Genomic DNA, 25,483 nt, shown 5'->3' with positions numbered 1-25,483 from the left:
GCTATCAATCACTTTATAAACTGAGGCCTGATAAGAACAAGAATAATCATTTCTTTCTATAAGAGCAGCTGTAACTCATTTTTTTTTTTCCAGAAAGGAAAAACGTTTAGTTCTAAGCTTCCACTTTTAGTGAGGAAAAAAATTCCAGACCCCCAAGCTAGTTCAGAAGAAATGATTGTCTCCTTGTAGGAGGGAGACCAGTAAAGCCAGGAGACAATGCCTCAAGTGAGTCTCTAGTATCTGAAGCATTAGGTAACAAGTAGTCCAAATAACTAACTGATCTCAATAAAAATCCATTCACTAAACAAAAGGAGAAAAGATTTATCTTAAAAGAAAGAAAAACTAGGGAGCTGGAGAGATGGCTCAGCAGTTAAGAACACTGGCTGCTCTTCCAGAGGTCCTGAGTTCAATTCCCAGCACCCACATGGTGGCTCACAACCATCTGTAGTAAGATCTGGCGCATTCTTCTGGCCTGCAGATGCACATGCAGACAGAACACTGTATACACAATAAATAAATCTTTTAAAAAGAAACACTTTTTCAAGTACTGATATGCCAGATAAAAGGTGAATCCCAAGATTTATGAGTTTCAAACAGTAACACTGAATCAGCTGTATTAGCTAGATCCAGGGCACCAGAGCATAACAAGAAACAATCCAACCAGTTTTTAGGAATGTAGAAATGAACTTAGGAACAAGAAGATAACAATAAATTTACATAGTCTTACACAAGCAACATCTACTCTTTGATGCACTTGGTGCCAGCTAATTAAATAAAAATCTCAAAGTTAATCAAACAGCAGCTAACCACAAGAATTATTGATTTGCATACTTATAGAAAATTACCACTGAGAAAGCTTACCTTTGAGTACTTAAACACCTAAGTTTAAAAAACGGCTTCTGCACCAGCTACCCTCACTGAGCAAGCATCCTTCTGTCATTTATGGTTGTTTGAGATTATGGCAGAAGATCAGCCTGTAGTTCCTCATTGAAGAAACGCAGAACTCGATCAGTACTTCAGCAGTTAATCTACAAGAGAAGAAAACAACTGTTTCAATTCTCATCCTTATGCGTGTTTGTCTAGAGTCTTCAATCACTCCCCATTTTATTTTTTGATACAATTTCTTCACTGAACCTGAAGCTTTCAGTTCAGGTAGGCTGACCAGTCAATAAGCTCCCTGGATCCACCTGTCTCCACCACAGAATGCTGGGGTTACAGGATCTAGCAACTATTCCTAGTTAGGTACTAAAAAAAAAAAAATCTTAAGACAAAAACAACAACCACCACCACCACAAAAAACCCAGGGTCTCACTCTGTAGACCTGGCTAACCCCAAGTTCAGAAATTATTCTGCCTCAGCCTCCCAGTAAAATCTAATCATTCAAACACACAAAATTTCTTAACTGTTTCCACTGCCCACAGTTCTGGGAGGGGAGTTATAAGCACATGTCACCCGGCATTTCTAAAGCAGAGTAATGAACAATACACTAACCGCTAACATACACAGACGTAACACATTAAGGAACTTAAGGAGCTAGAACAGTGATTCTCAATCTTCCTAATTGGTTGGAACCATGAAATTATTTCATTGTGACATCATAACTAATTTTGCTACCTTATGAATCACAATATAAATATCTCATGTGCAGGATATCCACCTCCAAAGAGTCATGACACTCAGGGTGAGAACTTGCTGCCACGCCTAATGACCTCAACTCAAGCCTTAGGAGAGACCCAACTCCTCAAAGTTTTCCCCTAATGTCCTCCTCATACACATGTGGGTGGACAAGTCAGACACACAGAGGGAGAGACACAGAGAGAATGAAATGAAAATTGTAATAAAGCTGAGTGTGCAGTCACATGCTTTTCATCCTAGCACTCAGGAGGCAGAGGCAGGCAGATCTCTGTGCGTTTAAATGCAGCATGCTCTACAGAAGGAAGTCAACTCCATACTATAGACATGTACTTTAAGGAATTACTTTGCCTGTCCAAATGTCAGACCTTACTTTTGAGATAAGTGACCTACAATACTGACATCTAATTTCAGGGTAGACCACAACCAAGGCCTAAGAGGAACAGGACTTTAAGAAGATAACCTTAGCCGGGCGGTGGTGGCGCACGCCTTTAATCCCAGCACTCGGGAGGCAGAGGCAGGTGGATCTCTGTGAGGTCGAGACCAGCCTGGTCTACAAGAGCTAGTTCCAGGACAGGCTCCAAAACCACAGAGAAACCCTGACTCGAAAAACAAACAAACAAAAAAAAACAAAAACAAAAAAAAAATAGAGGATAACCTTATCTTAATATTTTTAAAAGATTTATTATTTATTATGAATACAGTGCTGTCTGCACATAACCCTGCACACCAGAATAGGGCACCAGATCTCATTACAGACATTGTGAGCCACCATGTGGTTGCTGGAAATTGAATTCAGGACCCCTGGAAAAGCAGCCAGGGCTCTTAACTTCTCCAGCCCCTTATTGTTTTTAAGATTATCTATGCGCGCGCACACACAGAAGCCCAAAGAAGGTGTTGGATCAATCCCCTGGAGTCGATTTAGACACAGTTTGAGCCCAATGTGAATGCTGAGAACCAAATCTATGTGCTCTGCAGAGCAGCAAGTGCTCTTTATCACTGAATCATCTTCTCCAAACTATTTTTTTTCTTTCTAGAGACAGGGTCATGCTATATAATCAAGACCTCAAATTCAAGATCCTTCTGCTTCAGCCTCCCACATCCTGGGATTACAGGCATGTGAAACCATGACTGAATAGAATAGTTTATCATTTTTATTGTTCTTTAATATAAAACTACAATTTACTTGTTTTTAATCAGAAAAGGGTATTAGAGGAATTCTCTAACTTACTGTAGACAAATGGGTTCCCAGAGAGGAAAACTTTCCTCATCTCATTTTACACAATTTGCAAAAAGTTCCTCTGAAAATAAAAAGAGGAGTGGGATCTGGAGAGTTAAGTGCTCTCCCCACAAGAATGAAGACCCAAGTTCCATCCCCAGCACCCATAGAAAAAGCCAGGCATGTCACCACAGTGCTGGGGAGGCAGAGCCAGGCAGATCCCGGGGGCTCAATGGCAGACCAGCTAGCTAGTCTAGTATAATCTGCAAGCCCCAGCTCCTGGCGAAAGACTGTCTCAAAAAACAAAGTGGATGGCCCCTGAGGAACAACGCCCCAAGTTGTCTCTGGCCTTCAATCGAAAACTCACACAGGTACACTAGCATCTACACCCACAGGTACACATAAGTAGGTGCACATGTACACACACAAAATTGGCACATATGCAAAAGGAGCACCAACCTGATATGCATAAGACCACAGGTCCAAACCTAAACTCCACAAACAAAGAATGGTCAGGACTATCCTTACTTGTTTTGTGAGCTTTGAGCAAATCAACAACAAAGACTATCTCATTTTTGTTTCCACACTTTTAAACTGACCAACTAGAATCCAATTGTTTGAACTGATGCTGTCATTTCCAGTACTTTCCAGTTCACTACCCATTGGAATCCTCCAACTATCCTGTGAGATAAGGAGGAAAAGAAGAAAATGCTCAGCTAAAGACTGGTCAAGTCCTGAGCTTGTGACTACAAGCTGCAGCTAGCTCTTAAGTGGATGTCCTTTCTAGCTAACAATTATAGATATCACTAAAACTGCTGCTTCCATTTCCCGAGATCATGGATTGTTGTATTAACGTGGCATACATTACACTCTGTTCCACACCCTTCACTGTTCCCATTTCTAGTTAAAAATCAGCTACTCATAAATGAACTTACTGTTCTCTCTTGGAAAAGTCCCAATTCACTCACATGGGTTCATCTAAACATTCCATCCTTCCTTCTTCTACATTAGTAACTCCTCCCACGTTCTTAGCATGCTACAAAAATACTTTATTAATAAAGAAATGGTCTCTGAAAAACACTTGTTCATTGATTAGAATAGGGTCTTCATTTAATGGGGAGATTTTATCTATTGTTTTATTTTTGAGTGACTCACTATGTAGTACTGGATGGCCTGGAACTTAATAATACATAGACAAGACTGGCCTAGAAACTCCCAGAGAGATACGCTTGCCTCTGCCTCCAAAGTACTAGAAATAAAAGTGTGTAATCAGATATGCCTTTTTAATACTGATGCGACAGAAACACATTCTTGGTACTGATGTGCCTAGTTGAGAACTAAATTTAGGCTGAGAACCTTTTTTGGATATAAAATCAGCTTCTTTGCTGCTTATCTGTAAAACAGAGTATTATATAAAATTACAGTAATTCATTCATGTTCAGAAATATTAGATTTTCAAATAAGATTTAACTCATGCAGAAAATAAAGACTAACTTCACCTATAACTCAACATGAAAAAAAAAGTATGGATTCTAGAACAGGGTCCAAAGCTACACAGAGAAACCCTGTCTCAAAAAACCAAAAATATAAAACAAAAAATAGGTATGGGTTTGCAATAAACACTTCTCCCAAAATATGCAAATGGAAGTGTGCTAGTTGTTTAGCTCTGTCACCTCGACATAGGCTAGGGTCATCTGGAAGATGAAACTTCAACTGAGAAAATGCCTTTATCAGACTGGCTCGTGGGCAGGTCTGTGGAGCATCTTCTTGATTAAGGACTGATGTTGTGCTAGATGCTGTTCCAACAGATAGCCCTGGGTCGTGTAAGACAGCAGGCTGAGTAAGCCATGCGCTGGCAGGAAGCAGCACTCCCTATGGCCTCTGCTTCAGTGCCACCTCAAGTTCCTGCCCTGGCTTCCCTCAGTGAAAGACTGACTGACCAGTAAGGTGAAATAAACCCTTCCTTGCCTAAACTGTGCGTGACGGTGTTTTCACCCCAGCAAGAGAGCTCTATCTAGGACTCTCTTTTCTAAGCTTAGAAAAGCTATCCTTGGGCCAGCGAGATGGCTCAGAGACAGCCCAGCAGGGGAAGGTGCTCCCTGCCCCACAAGCCTCGCAACCTGAGTTCAAATCCCAGAACCTACAAACAGATGGAATGAGCGCTTGAGAGAGCTCAGCAGTTAGGAGCACTCACTGCTACTCCAGAGGACCCACGCAGGCCGTCTACAATCACCTGGAACTCTAGTTCCAGGGACCTGGTCTCCACTACACACACCATGCACGTAAGCCTACTCTTACACTTAAGTTTAAAAAAAAAATTGTTCAGTTGCCTACTACCAGCCTTTAGGGAAACGAGGCTGAAGATGTGACCCCGTAGATAGAGTGCTTGCCTCACATGCACAAAGCCCTCCTCAGCCTCCAACACCACAGCAACAGGTGACACAACCTGGTAATCGCAACAGAGGTGAAGGTAGGAGGATCAGAAGTTCAAGGTCAGGGAGAACACCTAGATTCAACTGTCAGAAGCCCTGTAAATAGCGTAAATAGCGTAAATAGCGTGCACACACTTTTTTTTTGTAGTTGGGGGGAGGGGATATGTGCACATGCTATAGGTAGAACCTGGTGGTTCTATGAAGAAGGAAAAAAACACTTGTTACAGCTGGATGTAGTGGTGCCCACCTGAAATGTAATCCCAACATTCAGGAAGCTTCAGTAAGATTTTTTGAGTGACACCATCTAGGCATACACAAAGGTCATATCAAAAATAAAATTGTATGTCAACTGTGCAATGATGAGTTTTAGGTATATATTTACTATAATGCTTTCAAAAATAGTTTGAAGATTGACGAGAAGACTTAAGGGGAAAGGCACTCGCCAGCAATCAGATGACCTGGTTTCATTCCAGAACCCACCCACCGGATAAAGAGACAGAACTGAAAGTTGTCCTCTGACCTGCAGTATGTGCCAGGATACAAGAACACTGCATAACAAACTTTTTTTTGTTTAAGAATCTGAAGCCTAGCCTGGCGGTGGTGGCGCACGCCTTTAATCCCAGCACTCAGGAGGCAGAGGCAGGCGGATCTCTGTGAGTTCGAGACCAGCCTGGTTTACAAGAGCTAGTTCCAGGACAGGCTCCAAAGCCAGAGAAACCCTGTCTCGAAAAAAAAAAAAAAAAAAAAAAGAATCTGAAGCCTAGCATGGTGGTGTGTGCTTCTGATCCCAGCCCTTGGGAAGGGGCAGGGGGGCAGGGGGGCAGAGTTATTCTTCCTCAGCTAGATAGAGAAGGAGGTGAGGTCAGTCGGGGCTACCTGACACCTGTCTTAAAAGAGAACTGTCAGTTTACTGATGATGAAATACTGGTAAATCACTATTTAATTCAGCCATTTTCTTTTATTTTTTCTTTCTTTCTTTTTCTTTCTTTTTTTTTTTTTTTTGGTTTTTGGAGACAGGGTCTCTCCGTAGCTTCAGAGCCTGTCCTGGAACTAGCTCTTGTAGACCAGGATGGCCTCGAACTTACAGAGATCCACCTGCCTCTGCCTCCCAAGTGCTGGGCTTAAAGGCGTGCGCCACCACCACTCGGCTTAATTCAGCTATTTTCTATCCTAAAACATTTTAATTAAAAAAAAAATACTACAATGAAACTACTTTACCCAACGAAGAATAATGCCACTGGGATGGGCCCTTCTACACACGGCTAGGCCTTCAGCTGTGCTGTGACACCTAACTGTAAAACTGGAGAAAATACCCTACTTTAAAAGGAAAAGAGGGGGCTGGAGAGATGGCTCAGAGGTAAAGAGCACTGGCTGCTCTTCCAGAGGTCCTGAGTTCAATTCCCAGCAACCACATGGTGGCTCACAACCATCTGTAATAAGATCTGGTGTCCTCTTCTGTACTGCAGGATACATGCAGGAAAAACCCTGTATGTATATATAATACCGTGTGTGTGTGTGTGTGTGTGTGTGTATATATACATACATATAATAAATAAAAATCTTTTAAAAAAAAAAGGGGAAAGAGAAGGTACCTAAAAGGCAAACAAGTAATGACCAGAACAAGTATTTACTAAGCGCACAGTACTTGTGAAAACCCAGGTCAAACAGTACTTTGAGGTTACAAAGGGGGTGGGGGTAGGGGTGGGGTGATGGGGCGGGGGCTGGAGGCACACCTTCACACTAACCCGAACACAGAAAGTTAATATTCAAAACTATCCTTTTAATATCTCCTACACACTTCCAAGCCACCGCTACCTACTGTTAAAAGGCAAATATTCTGTAACTGTGGCGGCCCTTTTCAGTTTGGCTTCCTCCTAGCCGAAGAAGAAACCGGATGAAATTATGCAACAGTTCTTCTAAGTCAGTTTGGGTTTAATTGATTACAAACAAAGAGAGTTTAACAATTCCCACTAGGCGAGTGTGCCAACGGATTCCACTTCCTAGAAGCTTATCTAGCCAGGCGCCCCGTCTGAAACTCGACGCCCTGCGCAGGGACCCCTGGAGCCTGGCTCTGGCGCAGGGCGTTCTAAATGAGGTCCCAGGGCACCAACAGCCCAATTTTGGCTATGGTCTCTGCGCGACTTAAGGAAGTCAGCAACCACTCATCTCAGGTGACCTTAAGAAGGGGCGCAGTCGAGCCCGGAATAAACCACTTTCCCCACCCCACCCCCGCAGCAACTCCTCTGCCCAGCTTGGAGGAAGTGGGCGCAGAGGTGGCGCAGAAGCGGGGGGCAGGCGAGGCCGGGAGCTGAGGCGCACGCCCGCTTGCACGCACTGCAGCGGCTGCAAAGCCAAGGCTGCCACACCCCCCGACAGCCAGGGCCACCGCCTCTTCCTCCCCTTCCCAGCGGAAAAGGAGCCCCCTCGACTGAATGTCCACCGGGGCTGTGCCTCGACCTCCCAGACCCCGACCCGCAGCGCCCAGCGGCCACCGCGGGTGGGACCCGGGGCTGCGGGGCGGCCTCGGACGGGGTGGGGGTGGGGGGGGAAGGGCCGCCGCGGCAGACAGTGGCGCATGCGCAATGCCGGGCACCCGCCCGTTTACCCACCGTTGGAACCGCGAAGCCCCGTTCCCCGGCCTCGGCCGCTTCTCCAGAACCCTTGGCGACGTCGACAAGGCGAGAACGGAGGCCCGAAGTGACACGGCGGCCGGCGGGTCTCCTCCCGAGGCGGCCTCCGGCGCGAGGCTGAAGCGACGGCTGTGGCGCAGGGCCAGCCCGGTAGCGACCCCCGGAGACCCCGGGCAGCGGCGGCGGCAGACGCGGAGAAGGGGGCGGGAGCAGCGGAGGCGGTGGTGGCTGAGGCGCGGAGCCTCCCTAACGGCGAGCGGGAGGGGAGCAGGGCGGAGGGCGAGCGGCCGGGCCGGAAGTGACGCGGGAGGCGGGGCGAGCTCGCGGCGCCCTGGTCAACCCGGATTCGGCTCTGGACTGCGGCGGCTCTGGCCCGCCCACTTGTGGGTTCCTTGGTCCGGTGCCAGGCGCGAGCCAGGGCCGGGGGTCGTCGACTCGGGAACGTTGGGAAGGAGAGGATTAAGGAGGCATAGAAGGAAAAGGGCGCCTGTGTCCCGCGTCCCGTAGAAGGTTCTAGAAACCCTTACGGTGAGGATGCAGAAACCGTCACAGGAAGCTGCCTGTCAGACCCAAGTGTTGCCTTTTACTTGCGATTTGGGTCGGATGAGGGATTTCTGGGGCTCTGCCTCGCCCCATAACACCCCTACCCCGCTCTACCTAAGTACCTGACCTAGACTCCGGAGAGATTTCTGAGCGCGGTGCCCGGAGGGATCGGAATATGGAAATTAATAGGCTACTTACTCACAGAGAACTTAAGATGCTAAATCAGAGCTACAAGGCAGGAAGACAGAAGCTATGATCCCAGGATTATGACCTTCCTTGTGTGGCCACATAAACCAACCTTGCAGCGCCCTCACACCCTTAATGTGACTAGGTCGTCTCTTCTGTTAAGGCCTTTGAGGACTTATGTTGAGAAAAACGCAGTTTTTGGCAAGGTGAGCTATAGTTGTCTCTAAAATATAAACCACTGCGGGGGTGTGGTGGCATCCTTCTCTAATCTTAGCACTCTGGAAGCTGAGGCAGGAGGATCACCTCGAGTTGGAAGCCAACTTGGGCTATATAACAAGTACAAAACCATCCTGAGCTACTTAAAAAGACAACAAAAATAATAAAAGCAAACCACCGCAATTCCTACCTACCTGCCTTTGTCAGAAGTCAGTAACCTGGAAAACGTAAAAAATAAAAAATCACGGACCTTGGCACAAGATTTATAAAAAGTGATCAGCCAGATGTGGTACCCCTTGCCTGCCGTGCCAGCATTTGCGGGGTGAAGGCTGGAGGGTTGGGAGTCCAAGGCCACCCTGGGCTACATAATGAGTTTAAGGTAACCTGGACTACCTTGTCTCAAAAACCCACAAAGATTTATAAAAAAATAAGTCACCCTCAGCAACGATCTCTCTGCAAATGTTACAGAGACCAAAGTGACTCCCAGACTTCATCAGAGAGACTGAAATTACCTGTAACCTAAGGTCACATGCCCAGGTGATGCTGTCATAACTGAAGGGTGGGGTCCACAAGAAGTCTAGAACCACAGAACCTGAGTAAGAATACCCTGCGGGAGCTGGCGCTAGAGCAGTGCTTCTCAACCTTCCTGATGCGTGACCCGTTAGTAAAGTTCCTCATGTGTGGTCATCCCCAGCTCTAAAATTATGTTTGTTGCTTCTTCATAACTAATTTTGCTACTGTTAGGAATCACCATGTAAATTTCCGCTATGCAGGCTATCTGATATGCAACTCCTGTGAAAGGGTTGATTAAACTCAGAAGGGTGGCGACCCACATGCTGAGAAACCACTGCTCCTAGAAGAACTGGGTTTGGTTTACGGTGCCCACGTTAGGCAGCTTACAACTGCCTATAACTCTAGCTCCAAGGGATCTGGACCCCTCTTCTGGCCTCTGTGAGCACCTCCACAAGCAGGTACATACCCACACACAGAAGCACACAGATAGTTAAAAACAAAGCCTTTGAAGTATTCACGTGTGTACATACATTCAGTGGGACTCCCACTCCGTCCAGAAAAGAGGTAACTGTTTCCGATGACAGAGAAACCCTATCTCAAAAAAAGGGGTGGGGGGTGGGGAGAGGACTCAAGGTTAGCTGGCTACGGATAGTGAGGATCTAGATGAAGTGTAGGCAAGGGATAAATAAGACCAAAATACACTATAAAATTCTTAAGGAACTAATAATTTTAAGAGCTATTGAAAAGACTATGTTTTCAGCTTTTACATTTTCTTCAAATAATGGCTTCTGGGGATATAGCCATGTTAATTTGTCAGACATTTCCTAATACTTAGAGGATTTTAAAACCCTGAACATTTTCACAAGACTATGAAACTGTTAACATTGAACATTCCAGCCAGCTGGGCTAGTGAGATGGCCCAACAGGTAAAGGCTCTTGCTTCCGAGCCTGAGCCTGAGACCCAGACCCGCATGGTAGAAAGAAAACTCCTACAGGCTATCCTCTGACCTCTGGCCACACTGTGGCACAGACCCACACATGTTAAGTAGATAAGTGAGTAAATAAATAAGAATGTTTTTAAGAAAAGAATTTCATCAGGTTAAACATTTTAAATAAAGCCTTTACCTGCAAGTCCATGGTTGGAAAATAAAGGCAGTAGATTGCTCCAAAAGCTTAATCATAAGCAAGCAAGTCATGAGTAATACCTAAAAATGCAGAGTTCTCCTGGCCCCACTTACACAGCCCTTGTTGGCATAACTGACTGTAGTCGTGCTTCGTATGAAGCCTAAGATGTGAGCTTCTCTCTGGCCTCTAAGTGCTCTGTATTAAAGTACAGATTTTCAATGCTGGTGATTTGATTCACTGAGCATCTTCCCTCTGGGTTATTCAAGAACATATCTTAGAGAACAAATTCTAAGATCTTAATAACAGAGTATTCAGTTTGTGGAGCATTGGGCTATAATCTTTAAAATAAAAAGAAAGTTTGGTGAGAAGTAGTAGCACAGACCTGAAATCCCAATGGGAGGCAGAGACCTGATGATCACTATGAATTCATGGACAACCTGGAAGTACTCAGGGAACCTTGTCTCATAAAACCAGACCAAACAAACAAAAAGACTAGCGTGGAGATGCTTGTGCAGGTCGAAGCTTGAGCACCTGGGCTCAATCCCCGGAGCCCCCAGAAAGCTGGGGACATCTGGGATCCCAACACTCCTCTATCAAGATGAGAGATGGGACAGGACAATTGCCTAGAAGCTTGTGGGCCAGCTAACCTGGTGTGACAGAGCAGCAGAAACGAGAGCCCCCACCTCAACAAGGGACAAGGAAGAGCTGACCCCCCCAGAGCCGCCTTGGACCGATACACACATACCACATGCACACAAAATTACATTCATTTTCATTAAAAAAAAAACTTTCAGGCTGGGCGGTGGTGGTGCATGCCTTTAATCCATCCCAGCAGTCAGGAGGCAGAGGCAGGTGGATCTCTGTGAGTTTAAGGCCAGACTTGTCTACAGAGTGAGTTTCAAGACAGGCTCCTAAACTACACAGAGAAACCCTGTCACAAAAACAAAAACCTTTCTTTTGCCATCCCTATGAACTTGTACAGTGGGAATAGATCGTTTGCCTTAGAAACCTGCCAGTCTGCCTCCTTCTGCACCGTGCTAGCTAGAGCAACTGGGAAGGGAGAGAAGGCTCAGAAAGGGGCTTTCATCTATGTGATCAGTTAATACTCCCTGGCCTTAGACCTTTAAAGCTGACTTTTCCTGTCTTGCCCATCATTTCTCACCCTTAATTCCCTTGATCTGAGCAAAAAACCATATTAGCAAGAGTTTTACTTTGTCCTTCAGCCACTTGTTAAAAACTGTTCATCTTTGTGGGGCCCACCCGATCAGATAAGATGTAAGGTCCTGGGCCACCCTTTATCATTGTACAAGATCAGTCTCCTGTAGCCTCCTCCGTGTAGATGTGTGTGTGTGTGTGTGTCTGTCTGTCTGTCTGTCTGTTTGCATGTGTACTACTTCTGATGGCTTTCCTGCAGGTGGCAGTAAAGGGTTCTGTACTAGTTACTATGGCTAACAATATGGCAGCCCTGCAGTGTCTAGGAGAACTTGCTGTTGTTGCCACCGCATTGCCCGTGCTGTGGCTCTGTGCATCCTTCATGGGGACCACAGGAAGCTCACATGAACATATCCAGACTCAGGAGGGCAGTCTCATCTTAGCTTGGATTCAGCATTCCTCTGCTCTGCTGCCAGAACAGCGTCAGCCCTGGGCGTCAGATACAGCCCACTATGCTGTCTAACTGCAAGAAAAGCATGGCAAGTACTGCGTGGTCCGCTGAGGGCCCAGTCACCTGCTGGAGGTCAGAGGCAGATAGATGCCTGCTTCTGTGGCCGCATACAGCCGCAGTCCCCTAGGAAATCCTGTCGTTCTTCCTTCACCTTTCAGCTCACTGTAGTGTCGCGGTCCTGCTGTTGTCTGGAATCCCTAAAAAGGATACACCTCAGAGGGCGCTTTAATGAGGTCATTTGGTGGGACAGGTAATCTGGGAGAGTTGTCATGTTTAGTACTTCCATTAAAACAGTAGTATACCAGAGTCAATGGTTCCGTACAAGCCCAGTGACCCGAGTTCAATTCCCAGAACCCATCTACAGGTGGAGGGAGAGAACCGACTGTCTGAAGCTGTCCTCTGACCTCCACACTCACACCACAGCACACTGCCCACCCCTTCCCAAACACATACATAATATTTTCAATCAAAAACAACAGTTCTCAGCCAGGATGTTCGGAGGCAGTGTGTAGATATGTCGTTGGTAGATAAACATGGAGCAGACCCAGGGGTAACTACCAAGGGCACTGCTGAACCCCACATACAGCACAGAATGCTCCATAATGAACACAGTAGCTTCTTTTACGCTGATTGACTAGGGGTGGGGAGCACACTTTTTTGGAGGTCAGTGACAACGTGCAGGAGTCAGTTCTTGCCTTTTAAAATATGGGTCCTGGGATTCATCACACTTGGCCCCAAGTAGCTTTGTGAGCCAAGCCCTATCTTCCTTGGCTGAGAATATAGCTTCTGATGTAATAAAGATCTATAAGTTCAGCAGTCATGTACCAGAATTACATATATTTTTCTTTTTTTCTTACGAATGTTTTAACTATATATAGGCATAGAAGTCATGTTTTGATTTGATTTGGATTTTTTTGTTTTCCTCTTTTGACTTTTGTTTTTGAGACAGTGTCTTGTAGACCAGACTGGCCTTGAACTCCTGATCTCCTGCTTTCCCCGCCTCCTGAGGATTACAGGTGTATGCTCTCATGCTGGGCTAGAACTCACATTTTGATATATTTCTAGTGTCAAAACTATAGCTATTTGGCCAGGATGAAAAGCACCCAGGCCTTTGTGTTTCTAAAGACCCCTCAAGTTAATCCAGATGAGGAAAGTTATTTAGAAATGGGCTATCTTTCACCTTTTCTTTTTGAGATTACTTTTCACACAGTAAAACAAGTGTTTCACCTAACTTCTCTGAACTCGGTAATCTGTATCTCAGAGGTAAGGCTGTGCATCAGATCACTGGAGAGGGAACAAGTGATTGCTGCAGCTGAGCGCATGTCCTGGATGCCAGGTATATCTGCCACCTAGGGGCAGAAGTATGCCTGGGATGAGACTTCACTGTCTTTTGTCACCTTACAACCCATGCAGAGAATGAAAATAGGCCTCTTGGCTCCTTTCATTCCTTTGGTAGAATTTAGTTCTTCATAGTATAACGGGCGTCTATGCCCGTCTCTTCTGGGTGCTAGGAGGAAACTCAGAATTGATTGTCCCTCTTGTCCTTACTTTTTTTTTTCGAGACAGGGTTTCTCTGTGGCTTTGGAGCCTATCCTGGAACTAGCTCTGTAGACCAGGCTGGTCTCGAACTCACAGAGATCCGCCTGCCTCTGCCTCCCGAGTGCTGGGATTAAAGGCGTGCGCCACCACCGCCCGGCTCTCTCTTGTCCTTACTGATCTCATCCAGCCCCAAAGTTTCAGAGTGGATTCAGTTTTGCTCAGTCAAGATTGCCATTATATCTTTAATGCCATGTTAATTAAAAAAAAATGAGCCATAGGAGTTAATACGCACAAAAAGACATTTCTATCCCCAATTCTATAACTTCAAAAGTTAAAAACACAACCATTTAGTACATAGGCATACTGAACTTAAAATTAGAAACTTGCATTGAGTTCTAGACCCTGTTACTAGCCTTGCGGCTCTGGTCAAGTACCGTGGGTCCCTGTCAGCAAGCAGGAAAGCTAACGTGAATTGGTATGTTAAAGGGTGTTTAGTGAACAGTATGCTGCAGCGTTTCCCACTCCTCTCCTGCTGTGAGCCAGAAAGCATCTCTGGAAATACTTTACTTTAGATCTTTATGGCTAGGGATGGGTCCCTGTGTGAGAACTCTTCCCAGAAGTCACCAAACGCTTATCCATCTGTCCAGCTATGGCCTTTTGTTTTGCTTTGCTTTGCTTTTGTGGCAGGGTTTCTCTGTGTAGTCCTGGCTGTCCTGGAGCTCACAGAGATCTTCTGCTTCTGCCTCTACCTCTTTGCCCCTCTCTGCCTCTCTCTGCTTCTCCTTGCCCCCCTCTGCCTCCCTGCCTCTGCCATGTGGGGATTAAAAAGGCTTTCACCACCACAGCTGGCCCTGTTTGTTTCTGGGGATCAACCCAGAACTGTGTGCTATATACCCTATCCCTGGTCAATTTCTTTTCAAATGAAAATCAAGAACCCCAAAAGTCTTGGACCATACCTGGCTTCTTGGTGCTATTTTTAAGACCTACTAAACGTCAAAGACATTTCTTCTTGCCAGACGTGATGGTAGACATTTGCAATCCCAGTGCTCAGGAGACTGAGACAGAATAATCACTGCAAGCCTGGGATACAAAGCAAGTTCAAACCTAGCCTTACTACCTAGAAAGACCCTGTCTGGGGGTGGGGGAGGGGAGGCAAGAGAAAGAAAGGAAAAGGGAAAAAGAAAAAAATGATCTTCCCTAAATAGAAGACGTGTAAACCAAGGCATGGCTTTAGATGTGGCTGAGAAAAGACAAGCAGTCTGGGGGAGAGGGATGGAGGCAGTACCAAACAGGGAAAGGAGCTCGCCAACTCTGCTTCCTGAAGAGCCCTGGAATGCTATCAAGTCAGTCAAACTCAGCTCATTAATTTCTCCTTGCCTGGCGCTCCTGCCTCTCTTATGAAGAGAGCAAAGACTAAGAACCCATCAAAACTCCGATCTTCCGAAAGGAGAAGAAACTCACCATTAGAGAGTGGCATTGCTGCCTCTTCTGAGGAATGCACAAGAAGTCTGGCTGTGCCCCTTTGCCCAGGACCATTGTGCCAGTGCAAGAATGTGTGTTCTTCATAAACAAAAACCATTACTAGCTGCAAAGAGAAGAGACTGTTCCAGAATGTACAAATCCCACGCCAGAACCCAAAATAATGGCCGACGCTGTTCTGCTCTTAGCAACCCAAAGTAACCTTGGTGTCATTTGTGTCCTTAGTGCGTATTTCCTGAGCAGCTATTATGATGTGCTGGGATAGTATTAATGATCTCTGCCCCGAAAAGGCTTCATCGTACATCTCTCGGAAATATAATGGCTTTGGAATAGAACCAAAGTCAACACAATGTGGATTTCGGCTGCTATATTCACTCGCAGAGCTCCTGGTGCCAGCCGCATCAAGTTTGAGGAGCTGGAACAATGGACAGTGATGCTCATCTTTGCCAAGTCCACATTTTTGGCCTAACAATTTGGAATTCTTTGTATGACAATAATGTGAGCATTTGCTGTAGACAAATTTGTTTTGGCTTCTTGATGAAGTGCCTGTGATCATCTGTTTTCCACAATCTAACAATATTGTCAGAAATAAATAAGTTAAATAAATATCAGTGAATAGCTGTTCCTTTCTTCTTTCTCCCTCTTCTTGTATCCATCGAGGGGAAACAAAGTTTACAGAGGCTCGGATTGTGACCTTCACAAAACAATAAACTGTTGTCTGTCTTTTTAGCCTGAAATGGTCTTAGCATTCTGTAGAGCCCATTTCTTCCTCAGAGGCTCTGGTGTCTGGAGTCTGACCGTCCTGTCGCCTCATCTATCTCTCACTGGAGCCCTGCCTGTAGCAAACCGATAAACTGATAGCCAAATGCTTACAGACTACCGCCAGGGTTTCTTTATAACGTTGGGGCCTGTCCTGGAACTGGCTTTGTAGACCAGGCTGACCTTGAACTCACAGAGCTTCGCCAGCCTCTGCCTCTGCCTCCCAAGTGCTGGTATTAAAGGCGTGTACCACCACCACCCAGCTCTTACTACAAGAGTGTAACTGAAGACAATCTCCGTGAAAACACTCATTGAAATAATAAGGGCATTAGCCGGGTATGGTGGTACATGATTTTAATCTCAGCACTCAGGAGACAGGCAAGCGGATCTCTCTGAATTCAAGTCCAGCCTGATCTACCTAGCGAGCTCTAGACCAGCCTAGTCTACATGGTGAGACCCTGTCTCAGAGAAAGAGAGTCTGGTCGCCCAGGCTGTAAAACCAGCAGTAGGAACAGAGCGAGGAAAATGAGGAGTTCAAGGACAGCCTTTGATAAATAACTACAGGAGACCCTGCTTCAAGCAAAACAAAACAAAAACCCACACTGAAAGGAAGAGGACATCCATACTTCATAGTTTAACCAAATGTGTTGAATTATAGTAATGGGGTATCGATACTTTTATATCGTGTGTGTGTGTGTGTGTGTGTGTGTGTGTGTGTGTGTGTGTGTGTGTGTGTGTGTGTTTCAGACAGGGTCTCAGTATGCAGCCCTGGCTGGCCCAGAATTGACAAAACCACCTGCCTCTACTGCGAGAATCCTGGGATTAAAAGGGTGTGCTACTAGCTAGGCCTCTATAGTAAGGTTTTGCTATTTGTTTGTTCGTTCTTGCTTCTCCTGGAGTGTCCATGCAGTAAATTTTTGCTGAACACCTACAGTCTGCCAGGCCTGGCGCTAAGAGTTGGAAACGCAGCCATAGACTCTGTATTTGCTCTCTAGCCGTCAGGACATGGTTCTTGCCTGTTGTGGATGCACTGGGATATGCCTAAGCCTTTGACCTCCTCTGCGGGAACCTACAATTCCCTTGGTATCTGCAGAGCTGGCTTTGTGTCCCTCCATGGGCGCCTCTCTAACCGTGCTGTGCTCATCTGTACTGGAGATCAGAATGCATGTACTATATTATCTATAATTATTAGAATATCCCAGAAGCTTACAAGAGAGCCAAGGGGATGGGCAAAGTCATTTGTCCAGACCTGAGAGATCCTTCACCCAACATCCAACTCCATTTAATGCACCGAAGAGCTGCTCACAAATAGGAAAATAAAGCTTCTCTTACAGTCCCGCTGCCCATAGTCCTGTTTGCTAGACAGAGGCTGTGGTGTTCAAGGACACCCTGCAGTAAAAGATGACCTCACCAAGTGACAGGATGTTCTGGTATCATAGAGTTCTGTGGACTTGTAGCAGGCCCCAGAACTTAGCACAACTGACAAATCATGTTAGAGGCGCCATTCTGACCTTAAAACCTAGCACAGCAGGTATACCAACACCTGCTAAAATGCAAACAAAGACCTAATCAATTGAAGATCTAGTCTACAATTACAGGATCCAGGAAAGCCCCTAAATGTACTAACTTTGCCTTTTGGCTTCTGTAGTTCTGCTTCTTGCTGACTGTTCTTGCTTACTGAAATGTGTCACCAGGATGTGATTTTTGTACATAAAGACCTTTACAAGGATCAGGTCTCATGATTTGGGCAAGTTCCCCATGCAGCTGCTAGTCAGCAATAAAAACTTTACATTTGGCTTTAACAGTGAGTGTTATGGGGCTGGAGAGATGTCCCAGTGGTTAAGAGCACTGGCTGCTTTTCCTGAGGTCTTGCATTCAATTCCCAGCAACCACATGGTGGCTCACAAGCATCTGTAATGAGGTCTGGTGCAGAACACTAGTAAAAAGTAAATTAATCCCAGCACTCGGGATGCAGAGGCAGGTAAATCTCTGTGAATCTGAGGCCAGCCTGAACTACAGAGAGAGTTCCAGGAGTTCCAGGACAGGTTCCAAAGCTACACAGTGAAACCTTGTCTCGAAAAAACAAAAAAGGAAAGAAGGAGAGAGAGAGAGAGAGAGAGAGAGAGAGAGAGAGACAGAGAGAGAGAGAGAGACAGAGAGAGACAGAGAGAGAGAAACAGAGAGACAGAGAGAGACAGAGAGAGAGGAATGAAGGAAAGAAAGAAAGAAAGAAAGAAAGAAAGAAAGAAAGAAAGAAAGAAAGAAAGAAAGAAAGAAAGAAAAAGTTCTACAGCAGTTGGGAGGAAGAGGCAGGTGGGTCTTGGATTCATGGCCTGCCTAGTCTACAAAGTGAGTTTCAGGTCTGCAAGGACTAAACAGAGAAACCAAGTCTTGAAAAATAAAGAACAAATACAAACAGAAAAGAGTGTATGTGTTACCAGGTGCTGGTGTTGGACACCTTTAATCCTAGCACTCTGGAGACAGAGGCAGGTGGACCTCTGTGAGTTCAAAGTCAGCCTGGTCTGCTGAACTAGTTCCAGGACAGTGAGGACTATGTAAAATACTCTGTCAATAAAAGAAAAGTGTGTGTTCACCTCACAACTTTCTGAAGACTGAGAAACTGGGGGTCTTAGACCACCTCTGGGGCAACAGCAGGGAGAAAGGACAGTCCCTAGAAGTGTGCACCCTAAGACATTCCAGGGCCCCGAGAACTTCACCTCTACTCCTGGTGCCCCAGAGGCTCCTGAGCCTCCACCCTAAATGGACAATTATGGAAACTCACCTGGAGCTGCCTCCTTCAGAGATGAGTGTATTTATGGCACCTTATGAAAAGTGCACTTAGGAAAGGCTGGACACAGCCCAAATCCTAGCGTGTGGTATGAGGGAGATGTCACTGGAACTCTGGTTTAAGCCTGTATGGTGACTACCCCTGGTTGTCTTTATTGTTGCCTGTCTGTGTGACTCTTGTGTGTGTTTGTCAATTCTGTTGGCTGGGAGGAAGTTGCTATGGGAGGGGATGGTGGTTTGCATAGTAATGCCCCCCATAGACTCGTGTTTGAATGCTTGGTCACTAAGGAGTGGCACTATTAGGCAGTGTGGCCTTGGAGGAAGTGTCACTGGGGGCCGGGCTTTGAGATCTTAGATCCTCAAGCCTGTCCAGTGTATCTCTTCCTGCTGTCTGTGGATCAAGATATAGATCTCTCAGCTACCCTTCCAGCACCATGTCTGCCTGCATGTCACCATGTCCAGCCATGATGAAAATGGACCAAACCTATGAAAGTGTTAGCCAGCTCCAATTAAACGTTTTCCTTTATAAGAGGTGCTGTGTTCACAGTGTCTCTTCACAGCAATAAAAGCTTACCTAAGACTAAGAAGGGAAGAGAGCAGTCCCAAGACACCGATGAAGTATATTATAAACACTTAAAGGAAGTTGGTTTGGTGTCTGTACCTTTCCTGGAAAACTCCAGACGTTCTGTGAAATAGATTAGTTTTGTTTTTTGGTTTTTGTTTTTTGGGGTTTTTTTTTGCACTTGGGTGGCCCAATGATGTATCTCTGAACCCCAGATAGTTCAGGCTGTCTGGAACATAGTGATTGGAGACTCTGGCCACCCTGACCAATGTCCCTACATTGGCTAATGGCTTTCTCTGTTGTGGAATATTGCTTTAAAATGTGCTACATCTGTTTAAGCTGTGGAACATTTGTTTTAATGATGCAAAGATATATTGCATCCTTTTACGTTGCATTTGTTTGACTCCGTGAAGCCGTGACACCTTGCCTGTCTAAAACACCTGATTGGCTTAACAAAGAGATGAATGGCCAATAGTCAGGCAGCAGAAAGGATAGGCAGGGTTGGCAGGGAGAGAGAAGAAATAAAAGAAATCTGGGAATAGATCAAGGAGCAAAAAAAGAAGGAGGACATCAGGGGCCAGCCACCCAGCTACACAGCAAGAAGTAAAAACAGGTTTACAGAAGTAGAGAAAGATAAAAGCCCAGAGGCAAAAGATAGATGGGATAATTCAAGTTGAGAAAAACTAGCTAGAAACAAGCCAAGCTAAGGCTGGGCCACTTTGTATATATTTATTTGGGAGCTGGGTTGTGGGCTCCCAAAAGAGCAAAGAACCAATGAATAATAAACAACCAACATTTCTCTGGTACAAGATCCATCCCCTTGACTTAAGACCTGCGCTCTCTCCCTGGGGACCTGAATCCTCTTGGTTGGGCTGGTTACCAGAGAAAACCCAAACCTCTGCCTGTTCTCTGTGTCCCACCAGAGGAAGCTGACCCCATCCCCAAGGAAATGGTTCCCCTGGCTACACTGAAAGGCAGATAGTATCTTCTCCCTCAGGCCCCTTTCCCCCCTTCATACAAAAGGAGTGGCTCTGGGTGAGGGCTCTGGGACAAATTCCCTGGGGCAGGGTTAGGTGCCCCATCCTGCCTCTAAGGGAGAGCACACACACACACACACACACACACACACACACACACACACACACACACAGGCATGCACGCACGCGCATGCACTCAGCTGTGGACCCATGCCCTGGAGTTCTCATTCTTCTCCTTTCATAGTTTACATCTCCTTTTCAATCAGTGATTTGTATAATTGAAAAACTCAGAATCCACCATCCTCAAAAAATCCTCGGGGTCTCATCAGCCTTCTCAAGACAGTCTTTTACACCCATCAGCCAACCAGGATGACAGCCAACAGCTCCTGGCTGAGGAGCAGACAGAATCTGGCTGGAGAGTGTCTGGCCATTTGCAATCACTGCCCCATAGAGGGGTATTTTATTTTATTTTATTTTATTTTATTTTTTTGGTTTTTCGAGACAGGGTTTCTCTGTGCTTTGGAGCCTGTCCTGGAACTAGCTCTGTAGACCAGGCTGGTCTCGAACTCACAGAGATCCACCTGCCTCTGCCTCCCGAGTACTGGGATTAAAGGCGTGCGCCACCACCGCCCGGCTAGAGGGGTATTTTAAAATGATCTTTTTGCACACTCTGAAGTCATGTTGCTCTCACTGGTTTAATAAAGGCCTAAATGGCCAATAATTAGGCAGGCAGAGTTTAGTCAGGACTTGCAGGCAGGAGGGAGCTCTCAGGGATGGAGAGGGGTTGGGAGATGCGGGGAGAAGATGAACTTTCTGTGCCAAAAAAAGGAACCAACCTACATGATAGCACATAGAGTAACAAAAATATGGGTTAGTTTAAATTATAAGAGCTAGTTAGAAACAAGCCTCAGTTATTGATCAAGTATTTATAACTAACAAGTCTCTGTGTGGTTATTTGGGAGCTGGCTGGTGGTACAAAAAGACATTTGCCTACAGAGGGATTTTCCCCTCTGTTCAACCTGACTGGGACCCCAACACTCACCTAGGGAAGGATGCTCTGAACAATTTTGCCAAGACGTTTTAAGAGGAATGAAGGTCACTGCTAGAGAAGCTACCAATCTGCCTAAGGTGAGTGAGGTAATACAAGAGCCCCAGGAATTGTCTGTGGGTTCCTGGAGGGCCTCTTTGAGGTCTACCAGATGTTCACACCCATAGACCCAGATTAATGTACCAGAAGACCAGTGAGCAACTGCCTACTGCTTTTGTATGTAGTCTCTCAGGATAGTAGAAAGAAACTTCAAAACTTAGAAGGGGTTGAGGGTATGAATGGGTCCCAATCATTGGAGACTGCTCAGAAGCTTCATAATAACCATGGCTCTGTAGAAGAAAAGCAGAATAAAAGACTGACCTGAACAGTAGTGGCAGAGCTCAGGGACACTGATGAGAGAGACCCCATGGAGGGGGAGCCAGAATCTCCTGTAAGAGGGGCTAGAGTAGGCAATGTGCTTTTTGCAAAGAAAAAGGATACTGGAAAATTGATTTTTTTTTTTTTGGGTTTTTCGAGACAGGGTTTCTCTGTGGGGTTTTTTTTGTTTTTGTTTTTTTTTTTGTTGTTTTGTTTTGTTTTTCGAGACACGGTTTCTCTGTGGTTTTGGAACCTATCCTGGAACTAGCTCTTGTAGACCAGGCTGGTCTCGAACTCACAGAGATCTGCCTGCCTCCGCCTCCCGAGTGCTGGGATTAAAGCGTGCACCACCACCGCTCCGCGACACTGGGAAAATGAATGCCCAGATTGGAAGAGGGAAGGATGTCTCATGCTTCATTTGGGCAAGAGCTGCCAGGTCCAGGGCTTCATTTCTCTGAGTCCTCAGGAGCCCAGGGTAGTATTAATGGTGGGAGGACAGACAGCTTTAATCCCAGCACTCAGGAAGCAGCGGCAGGTGCATCTCTCTGAGTTTGAGGGCAGCCTGGTCACACCGAGCTAATTCCAGGACAGGCTCCAGAGCTATAGGGAAACCCTATTTCAAAGAACCAAAAAAAAGAAAGAAAGAAAGAAAGAAAGAAAGAAAGAAAGAAAGAAAGAAAGAAAGAAAGAAAGAGAGGAAAAAAAGGTGTGGGAACAAATCTGCCATCTTTAGAACACCTCACCTGAATGTAGTAAGCCTGTAAGGCAACCCCCAACAACCATAACATGATAACGATAACATGGATCTTCTCCTTTACCTTTTAAAAATATTTATTTCAGCCGGGCAGTGGTGGTGCACGCCTTTAATCCCAGCACTTGGGAGGCAGAGGCAGGCGGATCTCTGTGAGTTCGAGACCAGCCTGGTCTACAGAGCTAGTTCCAGGACAGGCTCCAAAGCCACAGAGAAACCCTGTCTCGAAAAACCAAAAAAAAAAATTTATTTATTATGCGCATGTAATAAATACAATGTGCTGTCTGCATGTGTGCCTGCAGGTCGGAAGAAGGCACCAACTCTCATTACAGATGGTTGTGAGCCACCATGTGGTTGCTGGGAATTGAACTCAGGACCTCTGGAAGAGCAGCCAGTGCTCTTAACTGCTGATCCATCTTTCCAGCCCCCTCCTTTACTCTTTATTGGCAAATTTTCATTTAGCTCAAGCTGGTCTTGAGCAATTTGAACTCTGATCCTTCTGCCTCTGCCTTCCAAGAGCCGGAAGAATTGAGCTACTGTGCCCTCTTCCACTCTTCTCCCTTCTTCTTCTAGTTTTTTATCTGGTTCTTTGTGGCTAAAGCTTTCCTTCTCATGCATCTGGGATGAAGATTCACCATGCTCCACCCAACTGTGAAGCTAGACCTAGGCAAGAAACAGGCCAGTTCTCATCATCACTATTTCTCCCTCTTCTCATTTTCCTCCTCCTCTTCTCTGTGTGTAGCCCTGGCTGTCCTAGAACTCACTCTGTAGACCAGGCTGGCCCCATATTCAGAGATCCACCTGCACCTGCCCCCAGTGCTGGGATTAAAGATGTGCACCTCCACATCCAACCTCATCATTGTTTTTTCAAGTACAAAAGAAATACATGGGTCCAGAAAGATGGTCAGCAGGCGAAAGTGCCTGCCACCAAGGCTGACAACCCATCCCAGTACCCACACGGTAGGATCAAAGTGATTCTCTGTTCTCTGTACACACACGGTGGCACACATTCCCACACACACACTATAAAACAAATGGAATGGAATGAAGTTTTAAGGAATACACATTCCTGAGATTAGACTCAAAACAATGACCGTGTTATAGTAATTGGGAACTCAGAGCCATTAAAAATGGGCACCGAGCGGTAGCGTGGAGCTCAGTGACTTGCTTAAAACATGCAAGGCCCTTCATTCACAATGCCCAGCTTGCCCATAGGCACACACACACACACAATAACACCTTACAAAAATCAAAGTTCTCATGACCCAGAGATTAGGCCATACCTGTTCTCTCGATACTCAGGTAGATAGAAGTGGGAGACTCACTGCGGATTTGAAGGCTGTCTGGTTTATATGCTAAGTTCTGGTCTAGCCTGTGCTACACAAGGATGTCCTGTATTACAGTTCATGTCTGGAATACCAGCATTTGGAAGGCTGAGGCAGGAGAATTGTCATGAGTTTGAAGTCCGCCTGAGTTACTGAATAAGACCCTGTCTCATAAAACCAAAGGAAGACAGCTAAAGAGAAGACTCGGCAGTCAAGAGTGCGTACCGACTGCTGTTACAGAGGACCCAGGTTCGGTTCCCAGCATCGACAAGGCAGCTCAGAGCCATCTGTAACTCCACTTTCAGGGGATCCGATGCCTCATCTGACTTCCACAGGCTCCTACACACATGCATTGCACAATATACACTTAGGCATAATACAAAATTAAGAAGTTTTTACAAACCAAAAGAAAACGCTTTTTACTCTAACTTTTACTCCTTTTCTGACAAAAGCAAATCTTGTGAAGGGTATCCTTTTAGATAATCCTAAAAGTGCACACAAATTTTTAAATACTTAAAAGCATCCCCCTAATATCCCATCTCCTCTTTGGGGGTGGATGGTTTTGTTCTGTGAGACAGAGTAATACATGTAAGCACGCACGTAGCCCTGGCTTATCTGAACTAGACTGGACTCAAACCTGCAGAGATCTGTCTCTGCCTCCAAAATCCTGGGAGTAGAGGCGTGCACCTCCAGAGCGTCCATTTACTATTTACATATAATATTCCACAGACACGTGTCGAATTAGTACGTTGTTTCCAGCTTTTTTTCCATGAAGCTAGTTCTATGATGTGATTGTATATTCATGCATGTCTTTGTATGGAGCAAACTCTTAACAACCAAGGAAAACACTTGGCCTGGGTGTGGCGGCACACACCTGTAATTCCAACACTCAGGAGGCAGGAAGATCAGGAATTCAAGGTCATCCTAAACTACTAGCAAGTTTAAGTCCAACCTGAACTCTAGAAGACTTTGTCTCAAAATAAATCTTAAAAAGAAAAAAAAAATCAAGACAACAAAAAAATGAACACTTAAAATTTGCCTGAACTCTGACAACAGATACTGTACATGATTTATTTCTTTTTTGAGGCAGAATCTCACCCCGTCAGGTTGCCTGGAGCTCCTGATTCTCCTACCGTAGGCTCCCAAGCCAGCACACCTGGCATGTAGTCATCTCATGGGACTGAGGAGCAGAAGCCATGGCTTCTTTTTGATTGCAGAGTTTCTGTGTCCCCAGTGAGGGTGACAGTGTCACTTCAGGGTTGCCCATCCATCCCTGCTACCTTGTTTTCTTGGTTTTGGGTTTTTTTTCTTTCTGTTTCCACATTTTGATCACGAACATGAAGCACTTGGCAGTGCGCCAGTCACCACCTTAGATGGGGCTTTTCTTTATTTTATTTTATTTTTCTTGGCTTTTCTTTTTTAAAACAGGTCTTGCAATGTAGCACAAGCTTAGCTGGAACTTGACAATCCTCCTGCCTCCTCCTCCCAAGTGCTAATGTATGGTAAGCATCACCACCTCTGGCCTAACCAAACCCTAGTCAGTTTTACTCTGAAAGTTCCACTTTCTCTGCCATTTCCCAAAACTTCCTTTTACCGCAGGGAGACCTCAGCGGGAAGGAACTCACCCAGTCCAGCAGGTCCGCATTCCAGTCCACAGCAAAGGAGGGCTTTGCAGCAGCCGCCCTTTCCCCAGAACCAAGGCTGGCACTGCCCAAAAGGCTGTTCAGGCAGACTTAGACT

General features: G+C 45.7%; 2 protein-coding genes across 4 annotated transcripts in view; one reads left to right on the top strand and one right to left on the bottom strand.

The window, feature by feature from the left end:
- The window catches only part of Fam13b (family with sequence similarity 13 member B), a 58,712-nt gene extending 50,518 nt beyond the window's left edge, over positions 1-8,194 (bottom strand). For 2 of the 3 annotated variants that reach the window (XM_075969022.1, XM_075969023.1), the window contains exon 1: positions 862-997. The gene's annotated coding sequence lies outside the window, so the exon portion shown is untranslated. Of the gene's footprint in view, positions 1-861; positions 1,029-7,892 lie in introns of those variants that run through there. The other variant, XM_075969021.1, reaches the window with a different exon arrangement.
- Kif20a (kinesin family member 20A) overlaps positions 1-25,483 on the top strand; it is a 464,558-nt gene that overhangs the window by 305,049 nt on the left and 134,026 nt on the right. The window lies entirely within an intron of this gene.

The sequence above is a fragment of the Microtus pennsylvanicus genome, chromosome 4 (assembly GCF_037038515.1).
Source record: "Microtus pennsylvanicus isolate mMicPen1 chromosome 4, mMicPen1.hap1, whole genome shotgun sequence".
Classification (NCBI taxonomy): Eukaryota; Metazoa; Chordata; class Mammalia; order Rodentia; family Cricetidae; genus Microtus; species Microtus pennsylvanicus.
Note: the sequence above shows the minus strand (reverse complement) of the source record. Positions and strands in the feature narration are given on the sequence as shown.